The sequence below is a fragment of the Delphinapterus leucas genome, chromosome 11, assembly GCF_059928025.1.
Source record: "Delphinapterus leucas isolate spDelLeu-1000000601 "Yukka" chromosome 11, BTC_Dleu_Yukka2, whole genome shotgun sequence".
NCBI lineage: Eukaryota > Metazoa > Chordata > Mammalia > Artiodactyla > Monodontidae > Delphinapterus > Delphinapterus leucas.
The window spans coordinates 55,705,952-55,721,826 of NC_143139.1; the positions used below are offsets into that span (position 1 = coordinate 55,705,952).

General features: G+C 41.6%; 1 protein-coding gene across 1 annotated transcript in view; it reads left to right on the forward strand.

Annotated features, from left to right (window-relative positions):
* Positions 1-15,875, forward strand: part of MYRFL (myelin regulatory factor like) — a 115,496-nt gene that overhangs the window by 137 nt on the left and 99,484 nt on the right. The gene's annotated exons all lie outside the window — the stretch shown is intronic.

Below are 15,875 nucleotides of genomic sequence, written 5' to 3' on the forward strand. Positions count from 1 at the left end.
CTATTGTACTAACTGTCGTGAAGTCAGAAGTGCAGGTTTATTTGCTGTATTTGTAGCAAAAAATCAATGGTATAGGGCTTCCCTGGTGGCGCAGTGGTTGAGAGTCCGCCTGCCAATGCAGGGGACGCGGGTTCGTGCCCCGGTCCGGGAGGTATCCCGCATGCCGCGGAGTGGCTGGGCCTGTGAGCCATGGCCGCTGAGCCTGCGCGTCCGGAGCCTGTGCTCCGCAACGGGAGAGGCCACAACAGTGAGAGGCCCGCGTACCGCCAAAAAAAAAAAAAAAAATCAATGTTATAGGCAGTGATTTTTAAAAATTCAGGATTTCCATCTTACAGCTTAGTTGTTAAAAGAATCAAGAGGTCAGCATACCTATGTTATTAGAATTTGTCCCTGCCCTGTGCTAGAATTTTTTTCTAATCCCTATGTTTCATAAGACTAGATTTTTCTTACCTCTAAAATTATTGAATACAACACAGGAGAAATGTAAGAGTTTACTTAAGATGGTTTTTCTGTTAATATAATTAAATACAAAACAGCCTAACAGTAAAGGAACACCTCTTCCCCCATTCCGTTCTTTGTTTTTCACAACACTTTAAAAATGTGTAACTATTGAATGATGATTTTTTTTTTTTGAGGTTAAATATATTTTTCCCCAAGCGAAGGCTTACTATAGGACATGGTTACAAAGATTTTTTCCTAAAAACCTGAAATAGTGGTACCACTTCTCATATTCAGTTGGGTTGAGATTCTCATGGTGGGTCTGCTGAAAATGTCAGGAAAGGCTTGCCTTCTTGTGACACCTTTTAGGGAGCCATTGGGAGACTGCGTGTTAGTGCAGCTGCAGTTCCTTATCAGTAAGTCATGCTCAGACTTCCATGGGAAGGGACATGTTGCCAGAGCTTTTTGCACATTTCCAGGTATTTCCCAGGAGGGAGTATGAGAATAATTGAGCGCAGACCAGCTCACTCACAGAATCCAGAGGGCAGTTAGCAGCATATGGAGAAAGTGCTTTTGGCATTTCTTGTGATTAGTAAAGTGCCTGACAAATACTAGACGTTTAAAGATTGAATGGAATTGACCCAACACCACATTGTATCGAACACTAAAGAGTGTTTATGTCAAAGAAACAGTGAGGTCACTATCAGAAGGAGTTAGTACAATACAGTAGGTTCTGTGGCTTGGATTTTGCCACATGGGATAAGAAGGAATATGAGACCTAGAGAATTATTATGTTATTTCAGCCCTATGATCCATCCCATCATGTTCTGTCTCTGACAGTGCTCAAGTCAGTGTGTCCACTTGGGTCACATAGTAGGCACACTAATGTTGCTTAATTGTTGTTGCCTGATTTTATATCCTATGTAACTTTCATTTGAGCAGTAGGTAGCAAGCTCCAAGCTACAGTTATATCTGCTTTATTTTAGGGAAATCACCAATTGATTTTATAAATAGCACAAAGTCTAGTTGATTTCTTTCCAGAGCTAGAGAAGACCTGAAAAGTTCATCTGGTCTACCTTCTGTTTTTTGGAAGTGCTGTTATACCTATAGGGTCACTATACTGTCCTTGTTTATGCTATTTTCAGAAGTCTTTGGGGGTATAGTTTCCACAAGTCCTCTGTATAGCTGATTACAAAATCTGATTTATTTTATGATTATTATTATTATAGTATCTTTCTTAGCCCAAACTAAACTCTGGCTCTTTTTGAAGCCTTTTTAACTAGGGAGGAGTAATTTCTCCATGGAAAGAGAATAAAATAGTCAGTGTACATTATCTTTGAATGAATAAATGGAAAAGGTGGTAAGTTTTGGAAATAAAAAATGGAAGCACTAACTTAAGTTATTCCCCTTCCCCCAAAAGTCACACAGCTGGTTGTCAATTTTTTATTATCTGTTTAGCAAATATCGATCACTGACGGTGTGCCAAGTCCAACAACCACATCTTTTAAATGATAGCCTGGAGGGCTTTGAGACATTTCCTTTAGATTATGATTTCCTTTCTCAAATATTCCTTAGAATGAGGACAGCAAGACTGGATCTGATATTCTCATGAGGAGGGCCAGTTCTGTGTTGTGCTCCTGTCGATACGTCAGCTTCTAATTAAATGCAAATTCATATAAAAAATCAAGGTCTGAAAAGCAAGAAAAGTTTTTGTAATTTATTACCCACCTGAAAGCTGTTTTTTCTTTGCTTTCTCAGACTCTTCATTCTAAGAATCTGGATCCTAAATAATATATGTTTTTCATATGAACACTTTCGTATTAAAAACTATTTGTACTGACAGTATCATCACGAATTAAATGGCCTTGAACATCAGATCTCATGCTGATCATGCTGAATCTTTATGGTGTGTCTCAGGAAGATGATAAGAACAAAGCGTGGTTCCAGGTAGCTGGCAAACCTCATTCTATTGCCTGCCACTGATGCAATATGTAGGCCCATTAGCTAAAGCAGAAGAGGTGGATCAGGTTCTCTAGGGATCCCAACATCCACTGGAAACTCAGATACCATGTGAAATGTTTGGCTTTTTCAGCAAAGCTGATACCACTGCAAGAGAAAGGTTGTCAGAGGAGAGGCACATTATTTTATTTCTAATAACTAAAAATTGGTTACAACTTAAAATTCTAATAGTGGTAGATTAGTTAAACAGATTATGGTTCTTTCATATAATGGAATATTTTGTAGCTATTAAAAATGACGATGATGGGCTTCCCTGGTGGTGCAGTGGTTGAGAGTCTGCCTGCCGATGCAGGGGACATGGGTTCGTGCCCCGGTCGGGGAAGATCCCACATGCCGCGGAGCGGCTGGGCCCATGAGCCATGGCCGCTGAGCCTGCGCGTCCGGAGCCTGTGCTCCGCAATGGGAGAGGCCACAACAGTGAGAGGCCTGAGTACAGCAAAAAAAAAAAAAATGACGATGATAAGGAGAAGTGTTTATGATATAAAGGGGAAAAGCAGATTACAAATTGGTATATATAATAGAATTGAATATATATGTATTTTTCTAGAACAAAGTTTATTAAAACTGATCTGAAAACAGTTGCTATATATACATACATGCACACCTATATATGTAGAAACAATTAGATGAATACACTACCAGTATTAACAGTAGTTATTTCTTAGTGGTAGGAATATGGGGATTTTTATTTTCTTCTTTATACTTTATTATCTCAGTGCTTCAAAGTTGGAATGCATGATGTCATAGTCAGTTTTTCTTACATAAAGGAGACTGGGTTTAATTACACAAAACTCCTCTGTTTAAGAGTTTCTTTTCTGTGTAAAGAAAAATTGTATGAAATGGATGAAAAAAAAGATTATTAGGTGTCTTCCATAGAAAACTGTACCTGGGTCATGTCCTTTGGGCTGTCAGATTCTATGGGATTTTCATCCTTTATTGTCTTAGAGCTATTTTGAAACTGTAAATTGTAGATAATTGATATCAATGCAATGAATTTTGTCTATAGATATGTAAATGAATTATCTCCTTTTGGGGATCAATAGTTTCAGTAAAACCCAGTTTTCCATTTATTTGTAAATTCATTCCATGGCATAGCCGGATTTAGATTATCTGTCTGCTTACCTATCTCTGTCTATATACATCTGTCGATCTATCTCTATTTATCTATCTAGGTACCTAGATCTAGATCTGCTGTTTGAATTATCCTTGAACCACTTGTAACATCTTCCTGCTTCATTCATGAAGTAAATAAAAATCTTTGACATGTGTTCATCTTAGATTTATATGAGTCATGATTTTTTTCTTTTTTTTTTGCGGTACGCGGGCCTCTCACTGTTGTGGCCCCTCCCGTTGTGGAGCACAGGCTCGGGACAGCCGCTGTGCACGGTGTGGGATCTTCCCAGACTGGGGCACGAACTCGTGTCCCCTGCATTGGCAGGTGGACTGTCAACCACTGCGCCACCAGGGAAGCCCCCATGATCATTTTTTTAATGTGCTAGGATTTACATTTATTGAGCTAACATTTATTTTATTTTATTTTTTTAAAGGGAACGCTATTTATTTATTTAATTTTTTTTTTGGCTGTGTTGGGTCTTCGTTTCTGTGCGAGGGTTTTCTCTAGTTGCGGCGAGCGGGGGCCACTCTTCATTGCGGTGCGCGGGCCTCTCACTATCGCGGCCTCTCTTGTTGCAGAGCACAGGCTCCAGATGCGCAGGCTCAGTAGTTGTGGCTCACGGGCCTAGTTGCCCCGCGGCATGTGGGATCTTCCCAGACCAGGGCTCGAACCCGTGTCCCCTGCATTGGCAGGCAGATTCTCAACCACTGTGCCACCAGGGAAGCCCATGAGTCATGATTTTATCTTTAAAAATATATATCCTTTAACACTAGCCAAGTTTTAAGTTAGTTAACTTTGACTTTGTTTTATCTTAAGTTTGCACCAGATTAATAACGTTTGCTGAGCATTTACCATGCATGAAGCACTGTTCCATTCACTTTACATTCATTAGTTCACTTACTTAGACTTTGTTTTATCTTAAGTTTGCGCTGGATTAATAACGTTTGCTGAGCATTTACCATGCATGAAGTACTGTTCCATTCACTTTACATTCATTACCTCATTTACTTTTTACAGCAACCCCTCAGGTAAAAAAAGAATAGAAAATGAAGTATGGAAAATCCCATTCCTCAGTTTACCTCACTTGTTTTCCATAGCTGTGACCTTACATTCTTAATTTGGTTCCTTATGGGTATTTCTTTTGGGCTACTGTGATAGCAAGATTCATCTTTTATTTCCCAGCTTTTTAGAACAGTTTATAAAAACTAATTTGAGAATATTTTATTGTTCATTATATTTAGTCTTTAAAAAGAAACTTTCTAAATTGGTGAGAAGCTGTTTAGCTCATCCTCTTCATGAAGTCCTGAAGTAGGTTCTCAAATGCTTTTTGGCTTATCACGAAAGCAAAATAGGAGATGCCTGCCCTGACTGAGCAGAGTGGGAAAAACTACATACAGTTGTCCCTCGGAATCCGGGAGGAGATTGGTTCTAGGATCCCCTCTGATACCAAAACCCCCAAATGCTCAAGTCCCTTACATAAAATGGCAGTAGTATCTGCATATTAACCTATGCACATCCTCTAGTACATGTTACGTAATCTCTAGATTATTTATAGTACCCAATACAATGTAAATGCTATGTGAGTAGTTGCTAGCATGTGACAAAATCAAGTCTTGCCTTTTGGAACTTTCTGGGATCTTTTTTCCCAAATATTTTCCATCCTCGGTTGGTTGAAATCTGCAAATGTGGAACCTGCAGACACAGAGGGCTGACTCTCCTGAAGAGATGACATGAAAGCAGAAGAGAGAAACTAGCTGAAGAAACTCCCACTCACCCATTGAAGTTTGGGAGGTGAGGGGTAGCTCCTAAAACCAGAAGCTGTGGATGGGCAGGAACCACTGGACAGCTCCTGAGATCTAAGAGGAAGAACAGTCCCTTCAGGAAGCTGCTGTCAAACAAGCTTCAAGGTATTTTCTGCCCTCCTCTCTCTGCCTGAGATTTAAATTTCTAGTTAGCTATTATTAAAGTAGGGTGGTAGGGATGCAGGGTAGGCAAAAACATCTGCTACCCATGAGCTGTACAGGAATATTATGGAGGTGTCAGGTTTTTGGGAAAATGAAGAAAATGCTGAAGATTCTGGAGCAGAAAAGCAGAGACTCAAGGGACTGACCCAGATGGAATGGATCTAGAGAGGCTTCAAGGGAGGGTTGGTAGAATTGTTGAGCACAAGAGAGATGTAGCTTGGAAAAGTGCCCAAATGGTGCCGGCACATAGTAGACAGTAATCTTTATAGAATAAAAATGAATGAAGAACAGTGCACAGACTATTCTGTTCAACAGTTTGAACTCTAGGTTCGGAGCACCCAGCAAGTTCAAATATGGGAAGAAGAAAAGCTTGCCCAGTAAGCAGAGCAGAAAGCAGCAGAAAGGTTCAGTGAATAAAACAGAGGCCACTGAGACAAGTGCTGCCAGTTTGTGGGAAGCCTCAGATTCCATTATCACCAGAGGTAAAGTCGTAAATGTCTTATGTGGTTCCTGTGTATTACTTCTCCAGAAGTGAAACCAACTCTGATTGGTTGACGTTTCTGAATTCCTGTGATTGGAATCAGAAGCTCTGAGCAGCTGAATGCAGTGTAGAGGGCTGGCCCTGGGCAAGACTGTATTGCAGGTAAAGGGTATCTTTGGCCTCCGGCCAGTCTCTCAGTCTTTGTCTTTCTTTCACTTTAAGACCACCAATTTTTCACCCTCTCACATAACCAGCATCTTTATCCCCTCTTCCTTCTGTCCCAATAAAACCTGAGTTTGCACAGAAGGTACAAATGGCAAAGGATCTGATGACACCTTACATCTCTATAGAGTTTTGTATTCAATGTGCTTTCACAGAATACAAAGTCGTTTTGATCATACAAGTCAAAAAGATTACCTTCTCGAAGAGTAGGTTTGGTTGATCTCTAATGGTGGAATTTTAGACATCATGTTGCATCCTAGAAACGCTGAAATTATCCCACAGAGGCAGGTTCTCCTTGTTTATTGATGAGGCCACCTCTGTTTCTGTTTTTGGAGACACTATGGACTTTCTAGGGGACTGGGAATGAGAATATGTCAGGGACAAGAAGAACAACCCACATCATGCAAGCTGCTTATAATTATTTGAACACTTCTATCTGATGTTGACAGGTGATTGGAAATTGTGTTGATTGTCATGAAGCATCCAGAGCAAAGAGGCGTGGGCTTGGTGCCATTAAGAAAAAAAATCCCTTTTCTTCTTTCACGCTGGGATCCCCAAGGTGAAGCCGATTTCATTAGAATTTAAAATGTGCTGTAACTAGGTCAGAGCTAACTTCTGTCACCTGCACACACCCTACATTTGAGAACTGCCAACATCATCAGCAACTGTAGGGAATCCGGGAACAAAATCACTCAGACAAACGCTTCTAAGAGGAGACTACACCACCTTCTTTGGTGTTATTGATGTTGTCATCTTTTCAGCTTGGGAGTTAGAAGTCAGCTTCTGGAAGACTCCACAGTATCTTGGAAGCTAAACATTGAATACATGGACAATTGTGGAAAAAATAGATAACATAAAACAAAAAATAGTTATCACCTGTAATCTCACCACTTAGTGATAACAGCTGTTCACATTTCGGTGTTGATCTTGTGTGTATTTTTTTTTAATGGGATCATACTCTTTATATTCTTTAATAATGGAGTTTTTCATGGAGTACAGAGGGAAACATCTCTTCTTGTCATTACTTATTCATTTATAACAGGAGTCTGAAAGTAATGGCCCACAGGCTAAATCTGGCCTGCAGCCTGATTTTGTAAATTAAGTTTTATTCACTCATTCATTTAAATATTATCTGTGGGACTTCCCTGGTGGCACAGTGGTTAAGAATCGGCCTGCCAATGCAGGGGACATGGGTTTGACCCTTGGTCTGGGAAGATCCCACATGCCACGGAGCAACTAAGCCCGTGCGCCGCAACTACTGAATCTGCACTCTAGAGCCCGCGAGCCACAACTACTGAAGCCCACGCGCCACAACTACTGAAGCCCGCACGTCCTAGAGCCCATGCTCCGCAACAAGAGAAGCCACCGCAATGAGAAACTCGCGCACTGCAACGAAGAGTAGCCCCTGCTCGCTGCAACTAGAGAAAGCCCGTGTGCAGCAACGAAGACCCAACCCAGCCAAAAATAAATAATAAGTAAATTAAAAAAAATAAATAAATATTATCTGTGGCTGCTTGGATGCTGTGATGGCAGAGTTGAATGGTGGCAACAGAGACCTTATGGCCCTCAAAATCTAAAATAGTATCTGGCTCTTTATAGCAAATGTTTGCTAACCCTTGATCTAAACCTAATTAATAATAACTATTATTTATTGAGCACCTACTATGTACTGGGCATAGAATCATAATCCTCCATAAGAAGAACATTCCAAGAAAAGGGAATACCAGTGTGAAGTCCCTAAGCTTGGAGTGGTTAGGGGCAGGGCTGGAGTGGGAAGGGGCAGGGGACAGTGTTGAATGACAATGGGGTGGGCGGTCGAAGATGATGTCAGAGTTTGGATTTTTATTCTCAGTGTGATAGGAAACCAGTGGAGGGTTTTAAGCAGGAGAACAGGCAGAACTTGCAGATGGATGGGATGTGGGGGTGAGGAAGGCAGAGGAATCAAGGGTGATGCCTAAACTAGGTGTTGGTGTCAATAATTGGTGGATTTAGTACAATGTATTCAGCTGTGGAATAAGTGTGCAAGTGCACTTTTGTGTGTGTGTGTGTGTTCATGTGCATATGTGTGAAATCAAGAATTCATTTGGGACACTTTACGTTTTAGCTACCTTTTAGAGAACCAGGCAGAAGTGATGACGAGGCAGTTGGATGTTTGAATCTGGAACCCAAGGGAGGGGTCTGGGCTATAGATAGCAATTTGGGAGTTATCCGCGTATGGTTGGTGTTTAAAGCCCTGAGACTAGATGAGGTCACCAAGAAGAGAGTCGGACAAGAGGACCCCACGATAACATTTAGGGACCCAAGTGAGAGCAACCAGCTAAGGATGTTAAATGAGGTGGGAGGAAAGCCAGGAGAGTGTGGTGTAGAGCTAGGAAAGAATAGTGTTTCAAAGAGGGTGTGGTCAGATGTTTTAAATGTTTCTGAAATGCCAGTTAATTGAGCATAGAATTTGGGAAGGAAGGTTGTGGGTGACCGTGACAAGTGGTTTCCATGCAGTAGGGGAAGAAGAGAGAATGGAAGGTGAGTGGCTAATATGGATAATGCTTTTGAGAAGTCGTGTTGTGCCAGGAGCAGAGAAATGCGGCAATAGCCAGAGGAAGTGCGGAGGCAAGAGGGTTTTTACTTGATAATTTTGTTTTTAAGACGGGAGATACGAAAGCTTGATGTGCAGATGGAATGATTCATTGTGGAGGAATAAACGTTTGATGCGGAAGAGGGAGGGGGATAATTGTGGGAGGGGAACCTTGAGAAGGTGGGTGAGGATGGGGTGGAGAGAGCTTGCCCTTAGGTACCAGGAACACTTACTGTCTTGCAAGGGAGGAAAAGAGGAGTATCTGGAACACATGCAGGTAGTGTGGTAGGTTTCAGGGTGGGAAGCTGAGACAGGTTACTTCTGCTTTACCTGTGAAGCCAGGTGGTGGGAGTGTGGTGGGGGACTGTTGGGGGCTTTAGGAGGGAGGATAAATTATGAAATGATCTTCTTAGTTAGTGTATTAATTTCCTAGGGCGGACATAAAAAATTACCACAAACAGGTGGCTTAAAGCAACAGAAATTTATTCTCACAATTCTGGAGATAAGAAGTCTGAAATCAAGGAGTTGGCAAGGCCACAAACGCTGAAGGCTCGAGGGAAGAATTCACTCCATGACTCTCTCTAGCTTCAGGTGGTGCTGATGATATCCTTGGTATTCCTTGACTTGTAGACGAATCACTCTCATCTCTGCCTCCATCTTTACATCACCTTCTCCATGAGCCTCTTGTATCTGTCACTTCTCTTACAAGGACACTCATCATTGCCCTTAGGGCCCACCCTAATCCAGGATGATCTCATCTTGAAACACTTAACTTTATTATACCTGCCAACACCCCTTTTCCAGTTAAGTTTGCACTCACAGGTTCTGAGTGGTCATACATTTTGGGGTGCATTTTTCAACTCACTACACAGAGTAAAAAGCAAATCGGCCAGGAAATAGTAAGAATGCTAGTCAGTGCCATGTTCATTTGAGACTTGTGGTTAATTACTTTAAGTGAGGTTAGTCATTACATTTGTATGATTTTCTCAGCAACATTCAGCTACTCAGTGCAGTCTTGGAGTGGGTGAAGAATTGGGTTTAACCAAAGTCAGGATTTTCTCATGTGAGTTCCACAGGTGGAAAGAAGAAAAGGGACTTACAAGTCTTTGCAAGGGAGTAATTAGAGTGATGGACCCTGGAATTTAAGCTGGGTAACAGGAGTGGAAGGGGGATGAAGAGGTTTGGAAAAGTGGGGATAAGGTTCATGAGCAGAGGATCTCAATAGGTGAAGGTATTAGAGTAGGGGTATAAATGTCGGGAAGGTCAAGCTGGTCAAAGAACACGACACTTGAAACTGAGATTTCAGAGAATGGTGCAATTATTGGTGATGCCGAGGTTTAGGAGAGGGACATGGGAAGTGGTGGCTGAGGTAGGATAGAGGTGAGGAGTTTAAGAACCTGAGAGGCTGTGATATTATTGGGTGGATGTTGAAGCAACCAGCAGCGATGGCAGGAGTAGTGTTAGAGAGAGGGAGGGAGGTACCAGATGCTGAATGTTCAATGAGAAAGGAATAGTGACCAAGAGGTTGGTAGATGCTATTATTAGCAGGAGGTGGCCTGGTCATTGGCATATACCAAAGCTCGTGAAGGAGGGAGGAAGAAAATTGATCCGGAAGCAGCAATGAAGAGCAAGGAGAACACCTCTCCCGTTTTCAGGCCCCAGGTATATGTGGGAAAACCTTTATTTGAGATGTTCCATAATTTAACCATTTCTTATCATTGGACATGTAGGCTTGTGCTAGGTTTTTCCCTGTTAAATACATACCATTATAACAATTTCTCCCCAAACCCTTAGTTGTTAACTTTGTATGAATCTTCCCAAAATATAATTGTTGGAACATAGTATTTTTTTTTTTAATTTTGGTCTTTGGTATTGCCAAATTATCTGCTAGGAAGTTTAAAAAAAAAAATCCATCTGCAGACTGTCCCTATCACCACTACCTGATATTAATTTACATTTTTTGACATAAAAAAAGTTACTCTCTATTCAGAGTCCTTAACTTGGGATGAGATTCTGGAGGGGACTTGAACCCTCTGAAATTGGGTGGAAATGTGTAGGCACATACTTATAGGGAAAGTCTCTGTAGTTTTCATCAGATGATCAGTGAGGTCTATGGCCCACAAGAGCTTAGAAACTCTGCTCTAGCCCCAGGCTGTTGGCTGCTTCTCTCACCTGCCCCGCCTGGAGCAGCCCACAGTTGAGGAGGGTGTGCTCTGAACCAGGCGAGAGATTCTGGACTGGAGCATGCTTTAACAATCAAAGAATCTAGGAACAGATTCTACTGTTCCTTAATAGGAAGCAGCGAAGACTGGAATCAGGGAGGGGAAGGATAATGGGTTCCACTTTGAACGTACTGCTTTGGTGAAACTAAGGCACACTCGGCACATACAAGTGTACATTAAACGTCTGTAACTGTAGGTCTGGAATGTGGCAATAGGGTTTGGGAAATGCTGATCCATAGGAGTAAATGAAACCATTCAGGGTGAGTTTTTGGTGCTCAAATAAAAGAGTTTCCAAAACAGGACCCTGGGGCAGAGAAGGAGGAGGGTGTACTAGCGAGCGCTTCTGAGAGGTGTGCTCTCAGGTTGTTAAGGGATGGGAAAGGGAGATTTGATAGCATGATTAAAAGCAATGATGAGGGACTTCCCTGGTGGCACAGTGGTTGGGACTCTGCACTCCCAATGCAGGGGGCCTGGGTTTGATCCCTGGTCGGTAACTAGATCCCACATACGTGTCTCAACTAACAGTTCGTATGCCACAGCTAAGGAGCCCACAACCTGCAACTAAGGAGCCCGCCTGCTGCAACTAAGACCTGGCACAACCAAATAAATAAATTTTTTTTTTAAAAAGCAATGATGAAAAAAATCCCTATTTCATCTTCATCTTCTGAGCTGTAACAGTAGCAGTAATCATTTACACCAAAACTATACTGCAACCAGAAAGGGAGCAAATTCTTAAAAGTCTGTTCTCAGTTTTAATGGTGGATATAGAAAATCAGATGCCTTCTCCCTGAGCAGTTGACCTGGCCAGGAAAAGTGATTATTTCCTCTGCTTTGGGCTTCCTTCTATCCCTGAGGCCACATCAGTGGCATTTGAAGAGATGCTTCCAGGGGTCCAGGTGGTGCCCAGTTTGATAGGAGGAAGTCCCTGGCAGTGGATCAACATCTCTTGGTTATCTGCTTCTAAAAAGATTCTGGAATTAGGTTACATTAAAAGATACCTTAAAAAAATTGATGTATATAAGGGAAGGGAGAGAGTAACAGAACTTCCTCAGGGGAACAATAGTGAAATTAAGTTATCTGTGGGTCAGCAAGAGATTCAAATTTCTTTCCTTGACTCTACCTCTCCTTCCAAATATTCATCAATCTTTCTCCTCCCTTTCATCACCAAACTCTGAAAAATACCCACTCTCTTCATTCTTCACATCCCATTCACTTTTCAACCCAATCTTCTCTGGCTTCTGCTCCAACTTACCCTTCTGAAATTTCTCCTAGTTGCTAGATCGTATTAAAGATCATCGGCCCTCATCCTCCTGGTGTCCTCTCTTCATCGATGTTTGCTCACAGAAACTTTCTTGTTTGATCCCATGGCATCTTCGCCTCTGATTCTCATCCAGTGTCTCTGTTACCTCTCAGGAGCGCTCGCTAGTACACCCTCCTCCTTCTCTGCCCCAGGGTCCTGTTTTGGAAACTCTTTTATTTGAGCACCAGAAACTCACCCTGAATGGTTTCATTTACTCCCATGGATCAGCATTTCCCAAACCCTATTGCCACATTCCAGACCTATAGTTACAGATCTTTAATGTACACTTGTATGTGCCGAGTGTGCCTTAGTTTCACCAAAGCAGTACGTTCAAAGTGGAACCCATTATCCTTCCCCTCCCTGATTCCAGTCTTCGCTGCTTCCTATACCCCCTTTGGTGTTCAACAAACCTTCCAAACTAGAAACCAGGGTGTCACCCTTACGGGCTCCTCCCATGCTCTACAGCTAATTGTTTACCAAACTGTTGCTAAATGTTTTCAACTGCAGCCTCCCCTTTGGATCTTCACCTCTTGCAAGAGCCTCCTAATTTGTTTCCCAGAGCTGACCACCTTCCACTTCACTATTGGCTCACGTGAACGCCATTCATTAAACATTTCTGTTGACTCTCTATTGCCTGAGCTTAGCATATGGTCCCAAGGTAGCATTTCAGTGTCCTTATCTCTGAGACTCCCCCATCCTCACAGTTGTGAGAGGCAGTTTGATGTAGTGGATAGGAGCTTGTTCCGCGACCAGAGTTCTAATCCTGACTCTGCCCCTCGCTAGCTATGTGATCTTGGGCAAGTTACTTAAATCTCTCTGTGCCTCAGTTCTGTATCTATAAAATTAGATACTACTAATACCTATCTAATAAGGTTATTGTGAAGGTGCAGTGATTCAATATGCATGAGGTTCAGAACAGTACCTCAGTTACTATGTTTATCACCATCATCATCACCAGTATTGTTATTAATGTTTCTGTACCCCAGCTATGCTGAGCTTTTCATGGTTTCTTAAAAACACCTTTTTATAACACTGGGTGTTTGTGCCGTTTGCCCCAAATGCACTTTCCTACTTCTTCATCCTGTGAAGCAAAATTCTCCATGCTTCTCCAGCACTTTTTCCGTACCTTTGGATGTGCACCTTTCGCGCTGAGGTTTAGTTTATAGGTCTACTTGTCTATCTCCCCAGAAGATAGTGAGTACCTCCAGGTGAGGACCTGACTTTGTCTCATTATCTGTGCAGGCTTATTGTCTTGAATGTAGCTGTTACAAAAAAAAAAAGAAATATTTGTTAAATATGTGTTAAGTCAATGAGATTCTTGACCAAAACTTCTGATAGAAAGGCAGGCCCCTTTATTGCATCATACAAAGGTTGTGCTCCTTTTCTTATGTATATTTTAATATCAGAATCAACTCTGGTGGGGGGGAAATCGCAGGTCCTCATAAACATTTTTTTATGTAGATTACACTTAGATCTGTGACCCATGGCAGATATCTTCCCCTAGGTGTGATAACTGTTTCCCCTAAAAAGAACGCTTTATTAGCAGGAAGGGAGTGGAGGTGGTGTAGTGTTCAGTAGGAAACATGGCAGCGATGCTATCTGGGGGTCGAGAGAATTAAAAAACAAGTCCCTCTGTGAGAGGTTCAGGCTATAACTCAAAATGGGTTATAGCTGAGATTCAGAATCATTACCTGGGAGTCACTGGGAGACACTAGGAGACAAACAGAAGAGTAGACGCTCTAGTTTTGACAAAAGTAGAGATCTAGGCACCAGGAAACCAGTCAAGGTAATGGACCCTGGGTTGCAGGAATGATCTTGGAGTTTATCTGATCACAGCATCTTTCCCATTTCTGAGGTTGCATTTCACAGGCCACCCATATCAGCTCTAGAAACTGGGCACCAATGCACATCATGCACACTGTCTCTGAGCTCCCGACACCAGCCTGCATGTGTGGTGATGAGCGACATAGTAGTCAGAGCATAGGCTTTGTATCCAGATTTCCCTGGGCTCAAATCCCTCCTCTACCATGCACTCGAGATGCTGCTTTAGCAAATGACTGGGTCTCTCTGAGACTGTTTCCTCATCTATTAAATGAAGCAGGTATTACTTCATAGGAGAAAAATGAGAATTAAGTAAAATGATATACGTGAAGTACTTTGAATAGTGCCTGACCTACAGTTATTGCCCAATGAAACAGTATTATCAGTCTTTTGTAATTAAGAAAAATGTTTATTCCTTTAATGGAGCTCCCGGAAGCCATCTGTGATCAGTAAGGAAACCTCTACCATTTAATGAATGCTTGACTTTATGCTAGACCTTATACAAAGGCCTTTAGCTGTATGTATTCTTAATTTGTACAACAAAATGAACAGGCAAATAATGTTATCATCATTTTAGTGATGAGGAAACAGAGATTCAGAAAAGGTTTGTACCTTGCCCAAGGTAGCACAGCTATTATGTATCAGAGCTTAAGAGTTGGACAGATGTCTGTCTTTCTCCAAAGGCCTGTGCTCCTTGCCACTCTGCAGTGTCCTCCAAACAGGTTGCAAGGGGACATCTGCAAAGTTAGCTGGAACTTAATGGCTCCTCTTAAAATAACCAGAGCTTTTGTGTGTGTGTGTGACAATGTGCATGTAATTCCATTGTATAGATGAAATTATTCTGGAATGTGAGCTGTTGGAACTTAAGTGCCATCTGGCATTTTTTGGCAAAGCCCAGCTCTGGCACCATAAGATGAAGTGCTAGCAGTAAAAAGGCAGTGGTTTATGTTCATGGAGCAGGCAGCTACAGAAACTCAAAAGATAAGGCTACTAATAAGAATGCAAAGATATAAGAACACCAACACTGACCTGTAGTACTGCTTGATGCAAAACAAGAATCCATAGAGGGAATTTAGGAAGTTGGGTTTGCTCAGAAGTGTAGTAGAAAATATTAACTCTCAATATTGTCCTTTTTGGTACCCAGGCTCAAGACATAAAGTCCAGTAAGATGGTACCCCAATATTTGACACCTTGGTATTAGCAATATAAGAAACCATTGTCATGTAAAGCAACGGGGAGTAATGTGTTCTAAGGCTAACATCATGTGACTTGATAATTGGAAATAGTATCGCTCTCATGGGATTAAAGTGATCAATATCCTCAAGTATTAGAAGCCAAGGAAAATGCTTCCTAGAAATCTCTATGATATGCACTTGATGGCAGAAGCCTTAGTTCAGGCAGACCTGGGTTCAATTCTGATTCCTCTGCTTCTTAATTTTGTGACCTTGGGCCAATAACATAACATTGTAAGTTTCAGTTTTCTCCACCTGTAAAATGGAGATAATAACGCCTACCTCTTGGCGTTGTGAGCATTAATGATAAAATATTAAAATGATGAAATGAATGATAGTTATTGATTTTTATTATAACATTTGCAAGTGTGGAGAAACAAAATTGCTTGCTCTATTTATTTTGAAACAAGAATGAGTAAAAGCTACATATATATACTCATACGTTTTTTTCAAAGAAACACTCCTGTCCCCAGGGAGTTATTACAACTTT